Raw genomic sequence first — 18605 nt, forward strand, 5'->3', positions numbered from 1 at the left:
GCCAATTAGAAAGATTCTAGCAAGGACCTTTCCAGCAATAGATAGGAGAGATATTCCTCTGTGATAGCCACAGGACTGGAGGTTGCCTTTGCACTTGTAGATATGAACAATGAAGATGTATTTAAAGTCATGCGGAAGGACCCCTTGCTTCCACGTGGGTTGAAAGAGCTGGGTGAGCTTTCTGAGGAGCAGTGAACCATCATAATTACAGTGATCATTCTATCATTAGGTTTAATTTGGCTATGGAAAATGAATAGGAACAATCCAGAGTAAGAATAATTAATGGAGTGAAGCTAACTTCAATAGAACAGCCCCTCGAGCCTGCTCCACCATTCAATGTGATCTTGGACTTCAACTCTATTTTCCAACCTGCTTCCCATATCCCAGCAAGGGCATGAACCTGATTACAATTTCAGTACATTATAATATTCTTAAATGGCTTAACATGACATCACGCCGGTGGGAATGACCACTGGTTTCCAACAACAGAAACCAATCATGATGACCATGCCAGGAGCTCGGAGGGAATAGAGCCCCCAGGTGGTGAGAGACACAGCTAGGCAGTGCCCTGGTGCTGTCCCTTCGCACAGATTGATACTGCCCGGTCGTACTGCCAAGGGCCAGGCCACTGTGGAATCCTATGGAATTGGGTCCGTTCGTTTTATGTGCGGGGGTAGGGTGGACAGGGAGGAATGGCGATGGTCGGGGAGGGCTGTGCCTGCATTACAGTGGGGTGAGGGCACTAATGCCCCTAAGATGGGTGGGGGGGGTGGGTGGTCAGGCCACTCTAATGTCTGCGTTGTGGGGATAGGTAACCTAAACATTGAGTGATGGGGGGGAAGGTTACCCTCTGTGGTCAAGGATTGGCAGTGTTCCCCATGTCTGCCAGGGTTCCCGATGTCTGTGGGGGAGGGCTAAGCTAGACCTTTAACTTTAAAACATCCTTTAAAAGGGTGCCCCGATCTCTGTGGAGCTGGCCTTGCCAGCATATTTAGATCTCACCCCTCAAGGATGATAGCCCAAAACGTGCCTACCTGCTTTTATTTGACAAAGTGTCAGAAGATCTGGAGTGAAAACCTGGCTGTGTTTCAGGGAAGAAACACGCCGATTTTCAGTCGGAACCTGACACTATGCCATTTTTAGGAAAATTCTGCCCTCAGTCTCTCATTATAGGATAGCCCACTCATCCCAGAGGCCAATTTAGTGAACCTTTGCTATACTGCCTCCAATGCAAGTGTATCCTTTTTTTTAATGTGGAGACCAAAGCTACAAACAGTACTCCAGATGCAATATCACCAAAACCTTGTACAACCGGAGCAAAATATCTTTATTCTTTTACCCAAACCCCTTGTAATAAAGGCCAACATGCTACTTGCCTTCCTAATTGCTTGCTGCACCTGCATGCTAATTTTCTGCATTCCTTGTATAAACACATCCAAATCTCTTTAAGCACCAACACTTACATGTTTTTCACCTTTTAAAAAATATTATTTTTTATATTTATGACTGAAGTGAATAACTTCACATTTATACTCTTTCTGCCATCTTGTTGTCCACTCACCTAACTTGTTTATATCTCTTTGCAACCTCTGTGTTCTCCCCACAGCTAACCTTTTCAATTATTTTGGTACCATTGGCAAACAGCATCTGAATCACAGAATCTTTATGGTGCAGAAGATGGCCATTATCATAGAATCTACAGTGCAGAAGGAGGCCATTTGGCCCATCGAGCCTGCACCAACAACAATCCAACCAGGTCCTAGCCCCATAAGGCCACATATTTACCCTTCTCATCCCCCTGTCATGAAGGAGCAATTTAGCATCGCCAATCAACCTAACCCACACATCTTTGGATTGTAGGAGAAAACCAGAGCACCCGGAGGAAACCCACACAGATACAAGGAGAATGTGCAGACTCCACACAGACATTTTAGGCCCATTGAGTGTGCACTGGCTCTTAAAGAGCCTCCACCTATTCCCACTCCCCTGACTTATCCCCTGGATAAAAATACTAAACTTCGATAATTAATCTCTGACTCTTAATTTAAGTCATTAATATAGATTTTAAATGGCTGAGGCCCCAGAACTGAGAGGCACTCTCTATTCACTGCCTGCCAACTTGAAAAAGCCCCACTTTTCTGTATTGCTTTCTATTCGTTAACCAATCTTCTACCTATGCCAATATATTACCTCCAACTCCATGAGCCCTTATTTTGCCTGTTAACCTTTTTTGCGGCACTTTATCAGATGGCTTTTGGAAATACAAAGGGTGCGATTCTCCTGGGCTTGCTAGTCTCTGGGCTTCCTAGTGTCTCACCCCCGCTAGAAAAGGTTCCCACCAACGGGGATTACAACTAGTCCCCATCAACAGGGACCAGGCATGATCACCCTGCTGGTGGGGCAGAGGCCATTGAGGCCCCCTCCCTCCAGGAGGTCGGGGGGCAGTGGGGTGCCCCTCGGGCAGTACCTACCGGCAGTGCCCACCAGGCACCGCTCACCAGGCACTGGGCATTGCCAGGGGGACGGGGCCTACTGGGCCGATCGTTTGTGGTTGGGGGGTGACCCGCTGTGCACTCTGCAATGGGATCGTGGAGGTGGTGGGGAGTGGGTCTTTGGGCAGTCAGCGATTGCGAGAAGGAGGCTGGCGATCAGGAGGCTGACGATTGGGGGGAACCAGTGAGCGTGCACTGATCTCTCCACTGACAGATCGACGCATGCGCAGAGGCCCACTGAGCACTATGCTGCCAACCTCTCGAGTGGGATGAGGCCCCGCCAGAATCTCCCTAAGGCACTCTGTGGAGCACACAGATTCATGAAATTAAGGATGCCCAAAAAACGAGCAGGAAAATCTCCCATTTTCCCATCTGTTGGGAACTTAGTTTTATTTTGGGAAAATCCCAGCTATTTATTAGTTCCCTTTCTCTACCCTACTAGTTCAAGATCTTTATTCGAGCTAAAGCAAGGGAACCAGCTACCCACCCCGTTGGTGGGAATCTCTTCTAGTGGGGGCGAGACATTAGCAAGCCCGGAGATTACCATCCCGGGTTCGCTAATCATATTGAAATTGGAATTTTAATATGGTAATCAGCCTCACGCTGATTTCCGGCACGGGGCTGATTACGTTCAAAAACATTGCCTAGGAGACTGGTGATTGGCAGGACGCCAGTCTCAAGTTCCACGACAGAGACCCTTCTGGTGTCTCCTGGCCTGCTGAGCCACTCGAGCAGCACAGTGGCCCGGGAGAATTGCACCCAATGTATTTCCAATGTATTTGGGTTCCCCAAACAAAGGACTGTATTGGCAATATACCTTCAGGCTCAGTTACAAGTGATTTAAATACACTAATCAAAAACTAACATTTACATTACTATGATCTATGTCCGATTACAATCAATATTCCCATTTATGGCACTCGACATACATGATTTCAACTAACCAATTACAGCATCATACACTTACCTAATTACACTATCCGAGTACTAATAAGGCAAGTCTATATACTATACTATCCAATTGTTAATGAAGCACTTATTCAAAGTCCTTGATGATCTCCAACTGTTACCTGGAGCAATGACTTGAGACTTCCTTGTGGTTACCAAAGTTACCATCTTTGTCCATTATTCTACTTTATGTACAGTCACAGCTGCTTCACGAAAATTCTTGTAGCATGTATCTGATTTTTAATCCTTTCAAGTATTTGGGGCCTTGAACAGTGAGGAGGTAAAGGGCAGGTGTTGCACCTTCTGCAATTGCAAGGGAAGGTGCCGTGGGAAGGAATGAGGAGATGGGCGTGATGGAGGGGTGGACCAGGGTGTCATGGAGGCAGCAGTCCCTACGGAATACTGACAGGGGATGAGGGAAGATGTGTTTCCATCATGCTGGAACTGGTGGAAATGGCAGAAGATGATTCTTTGAATATAGAGGCAGGTGGAGTGAAATGTGAGAACATTTTCATGGTTCTGGGAGGGAGGAGAAAAGGTGAGGGCGGATGTGCGGGAATGGGTCGAACCCGGTTTAGCGCCCTGTTAACCACAGTGGGAGGGGAACCTCAGTTAAGGAAAAAAGCAGACATGTCAGAAACACCATTTTCAAAGGCGACATCATCAGAACAATTGGGGCGGAGGCAGAGAAACTGGAAGAATGGGATGGAGTCCTTACAGGGAGCAGGGTGTGAAGAGCTATAGTTGAGGTAGCTGTGGGTGATGGTGGGAATGTAATGAATATTGGTGATTAAGCATGTTGCTTTTATTCCTTTTATTCTACCATCTCTAACTTTACTCAGAAGTTGGTTGTGCGGCACTTTATCTAATCCCTTTCTGGAAGTGCATATACACCAGAATTAACAGCATTATCCTAATCAACTCTCTCTTCCTCCATCTTCACGTGCCTTCTCTGCAACTTTTAAAACTTCCAAATGAAAATTGGCTACAGCAGCCAGGCCACAATTATGGAGAGGAAATCCCACCAACCCCACTACAGTCTATGACCACAGCTATGGTTAGGCAGGCAGGGAGAGCTTCAAATAATGGCTCCCTTGTCTGTCACTGGGAGGCCACCACCAGGCAGATGATCTAGTCCCCGACACTTTGGTGAGGGAGAGACCTTAAGTGACCCTTGAGTATCCTTTTATTTATGTTAATTCCCCTTTTGCCAATCCCTCCCACCAGGCAAATGGCTCAGGATGGGATGCTGCTGACAAACTGGAACTTCCATTGGCAATGTGAATTTACATGCCTACAGGTGAAAATCCTGCCCATTAAGTCGACTGTGATGAAGTGGTACATGCATTCTCAGATTGCCTTACTCTCTTAAGTTAGTTTAAATAAAATTATTTCCAAATTTATCCTGTCTGCCTTCATGATATTATCTTTAGCGTTCTGAATTTGATGTACTTCTTTCATTTAAACCAAACTGAAGATTAAAAGTATTTGAACTTAATTTCTTGTCAATTCCAAGAGGTATATCCCGGGTCATGGAGGAACATTTTCCCCACATAGAATTTAGCTACCTTTATGCATGTAGGCATTTTCTAGGCATTATCTCTAACATTCCTTTACGACCCAGAATGTTGTTTATTGTGGAAGCTCAATATTCATTGGGAACTGCTGCTGACTAGATTTTTTTAATTAAAGGGTAGTATTAGCTATTATTGTGGGGAAATTCGAAGGCCCAAGGGCCTGTACTGTGCTGTAATGTTCTATGTAAATTTGAAGGTGGCCAATTGTGCCTTAACTTAGACAATTCAAAACTTGTGAGGCAAATATCTCTGTGCAAAAACCTAACAAATTTATTTTACGTAAAACAAACAAAACAAAACATAGAGCCAACCAGAGACCCTCAAAGGGTTAATTAGCTCTGGGAATAGACCACTTTGAAAGATCTTGCGTACATAGTCAAATAGAGATCAATTATAATTTTTTTAATCAATAATTCTGCCTTTCACTAGCTTAAAATCAATTTCATTTTGTAATCATGCATCAATACAAATCTCTGTCAAGTACCTCAGCCAACCATATGATACTTAATAGCATGGTGATATTTTATTCGTCCAACAAGTCCAGACACACCTCCCTTCTTGGCTCTAACTATTTCCTCGTTATGGCAGACGCTGCCGTAAGGTCTAAGTGAACGTTCCCACCGGCTTACTGCCAAGTTGAATAGACGTGTTCCTGCGACCAGGGGCATATCTATCCTTGTGTCTGGGCACTGAATGTACCTACTCATTAATGTTGCAAAATATGTTCCCTCATAGGAATCCTCCTGATATCGCTTCTCGGCCTTTTGGCTAAGATCAAGTGTAGTATGGACAGGCTGCACTTGGTTGAGGCCATTAGGTTACATTTAAGCTTCATTTGAAGCAATTTTTAAAAGCGGCATCTCGGCCTTTTGGCTAAGATGCAAATGAGATCAAGCCTTGGAGGAGGTGAGTCTGCACCTACTCCAATCAGCTTGGCTCATGTAGATCAGGCCCAAGACAGGAGTGTGGGCCCTGTCTTGTCAACTTGGATCAGAAATGTCTCAACTTGTTGAGACTCTGAATTGGACTTGATTTGATTGAATTGGAAAAGTATAAAAAAAAATTAACTACCGCTGACTAGCCGGTTCCCAGACCTCTGGGTTTAAACTAATGACATTTACCACCATGCCTTTCGGTAACGTTGCTTGGCTAAAGTGAACACTAAATTTAAGAACATTTAAAATATTAGCATATATGTTTCAAAATCATAACTACTTGTTTTGATTCTCTAATTGCATTCACGTATGTGTAAACTGTTCATATTAACTTGCCTAACAATCATTTAACTCCTTACTGATCCCCTGTTCTCTTAAAGACTGCATTCTGCCTATGAATCTTATTGGCTGATTAGGAAATCCCCTTCTTCAGCTATGAACAGCTTTGGCCAGGTCTGTGTGGTGAACCATCGTTGGTTCCCACCAGGTAGTACTGAGCCAGGGTCTGGCCAGTACTATGAGTCTGTATATATGTTACTGTTGGGGTTAGGGTTGGGCTGTTCTACATGTTACTGTTGGGGTTAGGGTTGGGCTGTTCTACCTGTAATATAGTTATTATGGTACATCCCAGTCGGGCTCCGCCTCCTGGGAGAGGTATAAAGGTCACTGCTCTGTCTGGGACCCTTCAGTCTGGGATCGTGTATTATATATGGTAGCTCTATTGTAGTAGTCAATAAAAGCCTTTATTTCCTCGAGCATCTCTAGCCTCGTGAGTTATATCGCGCATCAATTTTATTGACTACTAATTGAACTCTCGTCGTTGAAAAAAAAAGAAAACGATACAGAGAGCATGGAGCAAATGCTTAAACCCGAACGTCTTACGCTGGACCCACGTGTGGCGGGCGCCTCCAACACCTTCGACTACTGGTTGAAATGTTTTCAGGATTACCTCAAAGCCTCCGCAGCGGTCACCACGGACGACGACAGACTCCGGGTCCTCCACGCGAGGGTAAGCGACACTGTATATTTAGCGATCCGTGCGGCCACCGACTACAAAGGGGCCCTCGAGCTTCTTAAGAAGCGCTACATTAAACCGCCAAACGAGATGCATGCTCGATATCTCTTAGCCACTCGACGACGGCAGCCCGACGAAACAACGGAACAGTACGCGTGCGAGCTCCTACAGCTAGCCAGGGGCTGTAACTGCAAAGCAGTGTCGGCAGACCAGAACATGAACGACCTCGCTCGAGATGCGTTTGTGGCGGGAATCGGATCGTCTTATATCCGACTTCGACTGTTGGAGCAAGGTAATCTCGATCTCACTAAGTCTATAGAGCTAGCGGATACGCTAGAAACGGCCTCCAAAAGCCTGGCGATGTATCCCGAAGACCACGTGGAGACAGCGTGGCAGGAGCAGTCACAGACCCCACTTCGTCCAGCGGGTCCGAAAAGCTGCGTGATGGCGTGCCCACCCTCGGGCCTGACGACGGCAGCAGCTCCAGGCGGCCCGCGGTGTTACTTCTGTGGGGGAGTGAAGCACACTCGGCAGTGATGTCCCGCTAAAGCGGTGTTGTGCTCCGCCTGCGGCAAGAAGGGGCATTATTCGAAGGTATGTCGATCCAAACTTACATCCAGGAACAGCAGCGCGGCGTCTGACTCCCCGGAGCCGGGTTCCTGATCGTCGGCATCGTCAAGGGTTTCTTCCACGTGAAAGGCCAGGACGTCGCCATTCCTGACGACGGAGTCGCAAGAGACGCGCGACCACCAGGGGTCGCTGATTTTGGCGCCATTGCCCATGTGCGACCTATGGGAGCAGCCATTTTGGTCGGCACCGACCGCGAATGACCAGCAGGGGTCGCCATCATCAATCTCAGCTGCCTGCAGTGGCGCTCACGAACCAACGATGGCGTCGATCATCCTGGACCAGGCAAAGCCTCACAGACTCGACAAGTCCATGATGGACATACAGGTAAACAAACGCACGATTTATTGACTGTTTGACAGCGGGAGCACGGAGAGCTTTATTCACTCAGACGCCGTGAAGCGGTGTGGCCTCCAGATCCAGTCTGTCAAGCAGACAATTTCAATGGTGTCAAGGTCCCGGTCTGTCACCGTGCTAGGGAGTTGCGTGGTAAATCTAACGGTGCAGGGCACGGTTTACGAGAGCTTCAAGCTCCTGGTGTTACCGCACCTTTGCGCGCCAATACTCCTCGGACTAAATTTCATGGTCCACTTGAAGAGTGTAACCCCACAGTACGGTGGGCCACTCCCTCCGCTTTCAGTGGGAGAACAGCAGCCTCCAAATTGCCCAACGCGCTCCACCTGTAGCCTCTCGACGCTTAAGATTACCACACCCTCCTTATTCCAGAATCTCGTGCCAGGCTGCAAGCCCATCGTGACTAAGAGTAGGCATTACAGCGCTGAGGATCGGATCTTCATTCGATCTGAGGTTCAGCGGCTCCTCAAGGAAGGGATCATACAACCGAGCGCTAGTCCTTGGAGAGCGCAGGTCGTGGTGGTCAAGAGTGGGAACAACCCCAGATGGTCATTGACTATAGTCAGACCATTAACAGATACACGCAGCTGGATGCGTATCCCCTCCCGCGCATTTCTGACATGGTCAACCAGATTGCGCAGTACCGGGTGTTCTCCACCATCGACCTAAAGTCTGCCTACCACCAGCTCCCCATTCGCCCAGAGGACCGACAATACACGGCTTTTGAGGCGGATGGTCGCTTGTACCATTTTCTAAGGGTTCCTTTTGGTGTCACCAATGGGGTCTCGGTCTTCCAGCGTGCTATGGACCGAATGGTGGACCATAACGGACTGCGGGCTACCTTCCCGTACCTGGATAACGTCACCATCTGCGGCCATGACCAGCAGGACCACGATACCAACTTTCTTAGATTCCTACGCACTGCATCTCGCCTGAATCTGACCTACAACAGGGAGAAGTGTGTATTTCGCACGCGCCGCCTAGCTATCCTCGGATACGTGGTGGAAAACGGGGTCATTGGTCCTGATCCAGACCGTATGCGTCCCCTCCTCGAACTTCCCCTGCCCACTAGCGTAAAAGCACTGAGAAGATGTTTAGGCTTCTTCTCTTACTACGCACAGTGGGTTCCCAATTACGCGGACAAAGCCCGTCCGCTCATCAAGTCTACCTCTTTTCCCCTAGCACCAGAGGCTCGTTTGGCCTTTGAAAAACTAAAAGCCGACATCGCAAAAGCCACGATGCACGCTATCGATGAGTCCATCCCCTTCCAGGTGGAGAGCGATGCATCTGATTTCGCCCTGGCCTCCACGCTTAACCAGGCGCGCAGGCCCGTCGCCTTTTTCTCTCGCACCCGCCAAGGCCCCGAAATTCGACATTCAGCGGTGGAAAAGGAGGCCCAGGCCATTGTGGAGGCCGTCCGGCATTGGCGCCATTACTTGGCGGGAAAACGATTCACCCTGCTCACGGACCAGCGGTCCGTGGCGTTCATGTTCAATAACACGTTACGGGGCAAGATCAAGAACGATAAGATCTTGAGGTGGAGAATCGAACTCTCCACCTATAATTACGACATCATGTATCATCCAGGGAAACTCAACGAGCCCTCGGATGCCCTGTCGCGTGGAACATGCGCCAGTATGCAGGAGAATTGTTTGCAGGCTCTCCACAATGACCTCTGCCATCCAGGGGTCACTCGGCTCTACCACTTCGTAAAAGCCCGGAATCCACCCTACTCGGTGGAGGATGTCAGGTCCATAACTAGAAACTGCCGGGTATGCGCAGAATGCAAACCGCACTTTTACCGACCTGACAGGGCACAACCCGTTAAGGCCACTCGTCCCTTCGAAAGACTGAGTGTGGATTTTAAGGGCCCCCCTTCCCTCGACAGATCGGAATGTGTACCTCCTCAACATCATTGATGAGTACTCACGATTCCCTTTTGTCATTCCCTGTTCTGATACGACCGCTGCCACGGTTATCAAGGCATTTCGTGATCTTTTCACCCTGTTCGGGTACCCCTGTTACATCCACAGCGATAGGGGCTCGTCGTTCATGAGCGATTACTTGAGGCAATACCTGCTCTCATACGGGATTGCCTCTAGTAGAACCACGAGCTACAACCCTAGGGGTAACGGACAGGTGGAACGTGAGAATGCTACAGTCTGGAAGGCTGTCTTACTGACGTTGAAGTCAAAAGGCCTTCCAGTCTCCCGTTGGCAAGAGGTGCTCCCTGATGCGCTCCACTCCATACGCTCACTCCTGTGTACGGCAACCAACGCTACTCCCCATGAGAGACTGTTTTCATTCCCTCGGAAGTCTTCCTCTGGGACCTCATTACCGTCTTGGTTGACGTACTCAGGACCTGTCCTCCTGCGGCGACATGTTAGGACCCGCAAGTCCGACCCTTTGGTTGAACAGGTCCATCTCCTCCACGCCAACCCTCAGTATGCCTATGTGGCATACCCTGACGGGCGAGAGGACACGGTCTCGATTCGAGACCTGGCGCCAGCAGGGGGCTTGGAAACCCCTGTCGCTCCCATACCTCCTGTTAGAGACCCCCCAACTATTGTTTCCCCTCCTGACACGGCGCGGGCAGCATCGGGACCATCACTTAACCCTTTTACTCCCATGTACAGCTTGCCTGAGTCCAGAAGATGGTCGCCACTTCAAGGCGTGTCCGAGTTCAGCGGATTGTCACCACCTCGGGGTCAACCAGCCCGTGAGACATTGGAGGAGCCGTTGGACACCGCCTTGGGGAGAACGCCACCGCGAGTGCCTACTCCGGTGTCATCGCCGGTGTTGAGGAGGTCACAACGACGGTGCGGTCCCCCTGACCGTCTGACCTTATAGACTGATGACCATTTGTTCTGTGTTTTTTTTGTACCCCGCCGGCCTTTGTCTTCAAAGGAGGGGTGAATGTGGTGAACCATCGTTGGTTCCCACCAGGTAGTACTGAGCCAGGGTCTGGCCAGTACTATGAGTCTGTATATATGTTACTGTTGGGGTTAGGGTTGGGCTGTTCTACATGTTACTGTTGGGGTTAGGGTTGGGCTGTTCTACCTGTAATATAGTTATTATGGTACATCTCAGTCGGGCTCCGCCTCCTGGGAGAGGTATAAAGGTCACTGCTCTGTCTGGGACCCTTCAGTCTGGGATCGTGTATTATATATGGTAGCTCTATTGTAGTAGTCAATAAAAGCCTTTATTTCCTCGAGCATCTCTAGCCTCGTGAGTTATATCGCGCATCAGTCTGTATGAGTAGCAATCTGTGGAACAATACTTAGTCTACTTCAGTTAGCATCAGATGTCTTTCAGGTCTGTGTGATTAAATATTCACTGACGAATGAATCTCAATCTCTGTGCATCCCCCTGTTAAAATACAATTTGAAAACTCATTTCCAGCTGTATCACTCTATCCCATATCTGAGCATAATTCTGATTTTGCTTTCCATCTGCTACCTGTCGTACTAATCACTGCACCCTCTTTTAAGTGTAATTTTGACTTTTCTATCTAGCTTCCATATGTTCTGGTCTTTGAAATCTTGTTTCACTTGTTTCAGTGCCTTTCTCTCAAACTTTGTATAAATCTAGTTTTGATGTTACAATCTCTTTTGTTTGTGTATATTTGGAAGATTAGCTTCTTTACATATCTTCAATCTCAAGGTTTTTTTGTTTTATTTTCTGTTTCTGTCCTTTATAATAGATTCTAACATTTTCCCTGCTACTGAGGTCAAGCTAAGAGGTCTGTGGTTCTTTGTATTCTCTTGACTTCCCTACTTAAATAGTAGGTTTGCATTTGCTCCTTTCCAGAATCTATCAAATTTTGAAAGCGATCTGCTATCTCGAAAATCATCTCCTTCAACACTCTCGGCTGGAGCTCATCTGGTCCAGGGGGATTTAATCAACCTTCAATCCATTTTGGATTATTAGCTCTTTATTAGTTAAGCAAAATAAATGATAGCTATTTGTTTGTTCATTTCTCAGACTAATGTCTTGACCAATCAGGGTCACAATGCCTGGCATAAATTTTCAAACAATGTCAGTCAGTCACCATCAACTGGTGCATTCTCCATGGCAATGCCTCTACCAATCAGACTAAACTTTCCAACCAATCAGCACTCTCTTTTCATACAGTATAAAGTTGTTGTTTACCCTTATGTTGGTATTCTTGTGATTGTCCTGTTCAGTGCAAGATGAAAAGCTTTGACAAAAGGTCTTTTAAACAATACTCAAATTCTGTACTACCAAATGACTTTCTATTATTAATTTCTTTCAGTTCCTCATTTTCACAAGTTCTCTGGTTTCCTTATTTCTGAGAGATTTTCTGTATCTTCCTTTGTGAAGACAGTTATAAAGTAATTTAGTTTCTCTGACATTTCCCTAATCTCCATTATAAGTTCTCCTGTCTCCACCTGTAATCGACCCAAATTTGATCTTGCACATATCTAAGAAGTTTTTACAGTCCACCTTTATGTTTCTCGTCAACTCACATTCATATTCTCTTTTCCCTTTCTTTATCAGTTTCTTGGTCTTCTTTTGCTGGATTTTAAATTGCTCCCAATCCTCGGGTTTACCATTTTTTTCTGCCAACCTTGCAAGCTACTTCCATTATTCTAATGCAGTCTTCAACTTTTTTGATAGCCATAATTCATTCACCTTTCCTGTTGTGTTTTTGTGACTTAGAGGAATGTATATTCATTGTAGACCATGTCATACTTCTTCAAATGCTCATGTTCTATATTAGCAAGTGAGTATTATGCTAGTAGCTAGAGTGCTTCTTCAGTGATGTCAGATTACCTGAGAGAAGAAGGTTCTAATGGAGTCCTGCTAAAGGCTGTCTCTGTGCATCGTGTAAATGTTGACTTTTATTTAACAGGATGGTTTCCAGCTCTCTTCTATGAAGACACCCAGAGCCTGGTTATGATATTGATACAGCAATAAGGGTGCTGACTAAATTATTAGTTACTGCTGCCTGACATGCCAATAAAACTGCTAAGGGATTCATTCCTATTAGGAGCCAATATTGTCCCAATTTCTATATTCAAAAGAAAAGGATCCTACTGGTGGAACTATTACCTGTGCATTTTTTCTTCTTATTATGAAGTACCTAACCTCCCTCGGCAACTAGCCACAGTTTACAGTTGAAATCAGGAGCCCCTTGTGTGTGGAACCACAGGCACAAATTCACATCCCATCACACCATGGTGTAGCAGTCATGAGCAGGGATCAATCGGGGTTTATGCCCTCCTCAGGTAAATAGTGCACTGAGCTAAATGGTAAAAAGCTAGTCCCACCTAATGGTTGACAGCTCCACTAGTTTGAGCATCTCTTTGTTTAATGTTAAATGAGGTGTAGAGAGGCATCGAATGGGAGGGACTTTCAGCTGGTGTTTACCATGGACGAAAATGGTGACGCTGGCGCAAAATCCCTCAAGACCGTGGGAAAGAGAATTTCAGCTGTGAGATTTAATTCTTCGATTTTCCCCGCCTCTCATCTGTGACGGAATAAATAAATTTAAATGAATTTAAAGAGCTTCGCTGTCATATGCTCCCCCCAGGTCACGTTGACAAGGTTTACAGCAGTTTCTTCAAAACTTTGAAGTGCCAGGGGCTATGATGGGGCAGACCCTGGGGGGAGTGGGGGGGGGGCTCATTTTGAGGGTTCCCCTTATGAGGGGGAGGTTTCTCTGATGCTTATGGGTCGGTTTGCCATGTCTGTGGGAGATGGGAATTTCTTTGAAATGCTGATTGAGGCACCCATTAAAGATGGTGCCACGATCTATTAGGCCCTTGAGTGATAGCTCAAATGACACCCCCATATTGTGCATAGAGTGCCAGAGAATCTGGAGAGAAAACTCAGCTGTGCAACTGGAAAGCTATAGTCCAATTTTTTCACTGAAACTGACAATCTGACAAATTATGGGAAGATTTTACTCAGTGCATTTTTGTACAAGGAGCTTTACTTGTAGATTTTACAGTTTTGCAATCTGTTTTATCCGTCCCATTGTAAAACATTGCCGCCAGTGTTGATTGTTACACTCTTTTTCTGACTTATCCTGTTGACAAGATCTTAGATGGATTTGCTGTCAAGTTTTGGAATTAGTAATTGATGCAGTTAAACAATTGTTCACTGTGTCCACAATACCAAAAGGATATTCAATTTGTATGGTGTCTTTTGATTCCCGGCTTGGGTCACTGTGCGGAGTTTGCATGTTCTCCCTGTGCCTGCATGGCTTTCCTCCGGGTGTTCCGGTTTTCTCCCACACTCCAAAGATGCGCTGGCTAAATGCATTGGCCATGCTAAATTCTTCCTCAGTGTACCCAAACAGGTGCCAGAGTGTGGCGACTAGGGGGTTTTCACAGTAACTTCATTGCAATGTTGATGTAAGCCCACCTGTGACTGATAAATAAACTTTACTTTACTTTAAGAAACCTCCCTATTTGATTCACCATATTAACAACTGCAAAATGTATGAGTGAATACAGGAATGCAAAGATTAGGAGTAGAGTAGGCCATTCAGCCCTCAAGCCTGCTCTGTCACTCAACAAAATCATGGCTGATCTGATTGAGGCCTAAACTCCCATATCCTCTCTGCCCCTCATAAACTTTGACTGCCTTGTCGATCAAAAATCTATCTAATTCAGCTTTGAATATATCAAAAGACCCAGTCTCCACTGCTTCTGTGGAAGAGAATTCCACAGGCCAACAAAACTCTAAGAGAAAAAAATGTTCTTAGAATAGAATAGAAACAATAGAATCCCTACAATGCAGAAGGAGGCCATTCGGCCATCGAGCCTGCACCCACTACAGTCCCACCCAGGCCATGTATTTATCCTGCGAATCCTCCTGACACTAAGGGTCAATCTAGCATAGCCAATCAACCTAATCCACAGATCTTTGGAGTATGGGAAGAAACTGGAGCACCTGGAGGAAACCCACACAGACATGGGGAGACTGTGCAAGCTCCACACAGTCATCTGAGGCCAGAATTGAACCCGAGTCCCTGGTGCTGTGAAGCAGCAGTACTCCATCTCAGTCTTAAATAAAAGATTCCTAATTTTTAAAATGTGACCCCCCCACCCCTTCTAATTTTAGACACTCTGAACAAGGGAAAGGATCCTTTGAACAATCACCCCATCAAGGTGTCAAGGGGGCATGGTGGCACAGTGGTTAGCATTGCTCCTCACAGTGTCAGGGACCCAAGTTCAATTCCCAGCTTGGGTCACTCTCAATAAATAGGATTCTGACATAGGTGTCCTTGTTATCTACGTGTTCCAGGGTTGTGTGCAGGGCCAGGGAAATGGCATCTGCTGTGGACCTGTTGCGGCAGTAGGCAAACTGTAGTGGATCCAGGTAGTCCGGGAGGCTGGAACTGATTGATGCCATGACTAACCATGACTAACTCAGGACAATCTGAGTCTGCACATTCTCCCCGTGTCTGCATGGGTTTCCTCCGGGTGCTGCAGTTTCCTCCCACAGTCTGAAAGACATGCTGGTTAGGTGTGTTGGCCATGCTAAATTCTCTCTGTGTATAAGAATAGGTGCCGGAGTGAGGCAACTAGGGGATTTTCACAGTAACTTCATTGCAGTATTAATGTAAGCCAACTTGTGACACTAATAAATAAACTTTAGAACAAAACTTAAGTTGCCTCAAGATCTCGTACATTTCAATAAGATCTTCTCTAAATTCCAATGCGTATATGCCCAACCTGCTCAACGTTCCCTTATTCCCATTTTCCCGAGGAGTAGCCAAGTGAACTTTCTCTGAACTGCTTCCAATACAATTCCACCCTTTCTCAAATAAGGAGACCAAAACTGTACCTAGTGCTCCAGATGCATCTCACTAAGGCCCTGTACAGCTTTAGCAAAACATCCCTACTTTTTTATTCTCTTTCCCTTGCACTTATCACTTGATGTATCTGCATACTAATTTTTTGTGATTCATACACTAGGATATATCTGTACTGTAGAGTTCTGCAATCTCTCTTCATTTAAATAATATACTGCTTTTATTCCTTTGTACCAAGATGGGCAAGTTCACATTTTCGTACATCTGTCAATTCTTTGACCACTTATTTAACCTATCTGACTCCCGTTGTAGACTCTTTGGACCATAATTTCAGAGTTCCAGGGCAGTGTATCTGGGAAGTATACTAAAGATGCACAGGGGAACCACCTGCATCTCCCCAAAGGTTCCCAGGTAAAGATTAAACAGCAATAGCCTGAGAAGTTCAAACTTCTGTTAGACGATTGCCGTGTGCTGGGAACGATCCGAAAATGTGATATAAATAGCAAACTTTGGAAAGTTCCAGCTGTCTTATAGAAATAGTTACCCAAACAAAATTAGAATTAAAACCACTTTTAGCTTTTGGATAATACAGTGCTGATCCGCACCAACCCCCATGGGATCTCTGACTACAGCATCCCCCCACTCAACATGATTACCATCCCCACACCATGACCCTCCCCATGGGGCTCCCCCCACATACCAATACCACCTCCCTTGAGATACCTCCCCAGACTCTTCTGCTTGTCCCAAAACCCCATGGACTTCCCCACCCCATAAATGCCCCCCCAATTCTGCCCCCCCCCTTATTTTTAGTCATTCTTTGCTATTTTTGAAAATCTGTCCTAAGTTCTGACTTGCCAATAGCCTTTGCAGTATTGTACACTTTTTTTCAATTTGATATTATCTTTAACTTCATTAGTTAGCCATGGATGGCACATCCTTCTCATAGAGCCTTTCCGTTTCAATGGACTAAATCTTTGCTGCGAGTTATAAAATATCTCCGTAAGTGTCTGCCACTGCTTCTCTATTGTACTACTTTTGACCTATTTTCGACTTTAACCAATTCTATATTCATACCCTTGTAATTTCCTTAATTTAAGTTCAATACACTCGTCTTAGACCTACACATCTCATCTTCAAACTGAATGTGAAATTCTATCATGTTATGAGTCTCTTTTATTATGAGGTTATGAATCAATCCTGTCTCATTGCACATTGTAAGAAGTTTAACAACACCAGGTTAACGTCCAACAGGTTTATTTGGTAGCAAAAGCCACACAAGCTTTCGGAGCTCTTAGCCCCTTCTTCAGGTGAGTGGGAATTCTGTTCACAAACAGAGCTTATAAAGACACAGACTCAATTTACATGAATAATGGTTGGAATGCAAATACTTACAACTAATCAAGTCTTTAAGAGACGAAACAATGTGAGTGGAGAGAGCATCAAGACAGGCTAAAAAGATGTGTATTGTCTCCAGACAAGACAGCCAGTGAAACTCTGCAGGTCCACGCAACTGTGGGGGTTACAAATAGTGTGACATGAACCCAATATCCCGGTTGAGGCCGTCCTCGTGGACGGCCTCAACTGGGATATTGGGTTCATGTCACACTATTTGTAACTCCCACAGTTGCCTGGACCTGCAGAGTTTCACTGACTGTCTTGTCTGGAGACAATACACATCTTTTTAGCCTGTCTTGATGCTCTCTCCACTCACATTGTTTCGTCTCTTAAAGACTTGATTAGTTGTAAGTATTTGCATTCCAACCATTATTCATGTAAATTGAGTCTGTGTCTTTATAAGCTCTGTTTGTGAACAGAATTCCCACTCACCTGAAGAAGGGGCTAAGAGCTCCGAAAGCTTGTGTGGCTTTTGCTACCAAATAAACCTGTTGGACTTTAACCTGGTGTTGTTAAACTTCTTACTGTGTTTACCCCAGTCCAACGCCGGCATCTCCACATCATTGCACATTAACAGGTCTTAAAAAGTATGGTCCCTGGTTGGCACTAGAGTGTACTGTTGTAAGAAATTGTCCTGAGTTAGTCATGGTTAGTCATGGCACGAATCAGTTCCAGCCTCCCGGACTACCTGGATCCACTACAGTTTGCCTACTGCCGCAACAGGTCCACAGCAGACGCCATTTCCCTGGCCCTACACACAACCCTGGAACACCTAGATAACAAGGGCACCAATGTCAGAATCCTATTTATTGACTACAGCTCAGCTTTCAATACTATTATTCCCACGAACTGGTGTGGCAACAATAATCTCTCCCTCAATGTCAATAAAATGAAGGAGATTGTCATTGACTTCAGGAAACGTAAAGGAGAACATGCCCCTCTCTACATCAATGGGAACGAAGTAGAAAGGGTCAAGAGCTTCATGTTTTTAGGTGTCCAGATCACCAATGACCTGTCCTGGTCCCCCCATGCCGACACTACAGTTAAGAAAGTCCACCAGTGCCTCTATTTTCTCAGAAGACTAAGGAAATTTGGCATGTCAGCCAAGACTCTCACCAACTTTTACAGATGCACCATAGAAAGCATTCTTTCTGGTTGTATCACAGCTTGGTATGGCTCCTGCTCTGCCTAAGATCGCAAGGCACTGCAAAAGGTTGTGAATGTAGCCCAATCCATCACGCAAACCAGCCTCCTATCCATTGCCTCTGTCTACACTTCTTGCTGTGTCGGCAAAGCAGCCAGCATAATTAAGGACCCCATGCACCCTGGACATTCTCTCTTCCACCTTCTTCCTTCGGGAAAAAGATACAAAAGTCTGAGGTCATGTACCAGCCAACTCAAGAATAGCTTCTTCCCTGCTGCTGTCAGACTTTTGAATGGACTTACCTTGCGTTAAGTTGATCTTTCTCT

General features: G+C 45.9%; 1 protein-coding gene and 1 non-coding gene across 5 annotated transcripts in view; both read left to right on the forward strand.

The window, feature by feature from the left end:
• Positions 1 to 18605, forward strand: part of dock3 (dedicator of cytokinesis 3) — a 1050162-nt gene that overhangs the window by 609154 nt on the left and 422403 nt on the right. The window lies entirely within an intron of this gene.
• Positions 5766 to 5965, forward strand: LOC144491907 (U2 spliceosomal RNA). The gene has a single exon (XR_013497507.1). It is a non-coding gene; the product is annotated as a U2 spliceosomal RNA (small nuclear RNA).

Source organism: Mustelus asterias, chromosome 3 (genome assembly GCF_964213995.1).
Source record: "Mustelus asterias chromosome 3, sMusAst1.hap1.1, whole genome shotgun sequence".
Classification (NCBI taxonomy): Eukaryota; Metazoa; Chordata; class Chondrichthyes; order Carcharhiniformes; family Triakidae; genus Mustelus; species Mustelus asterias.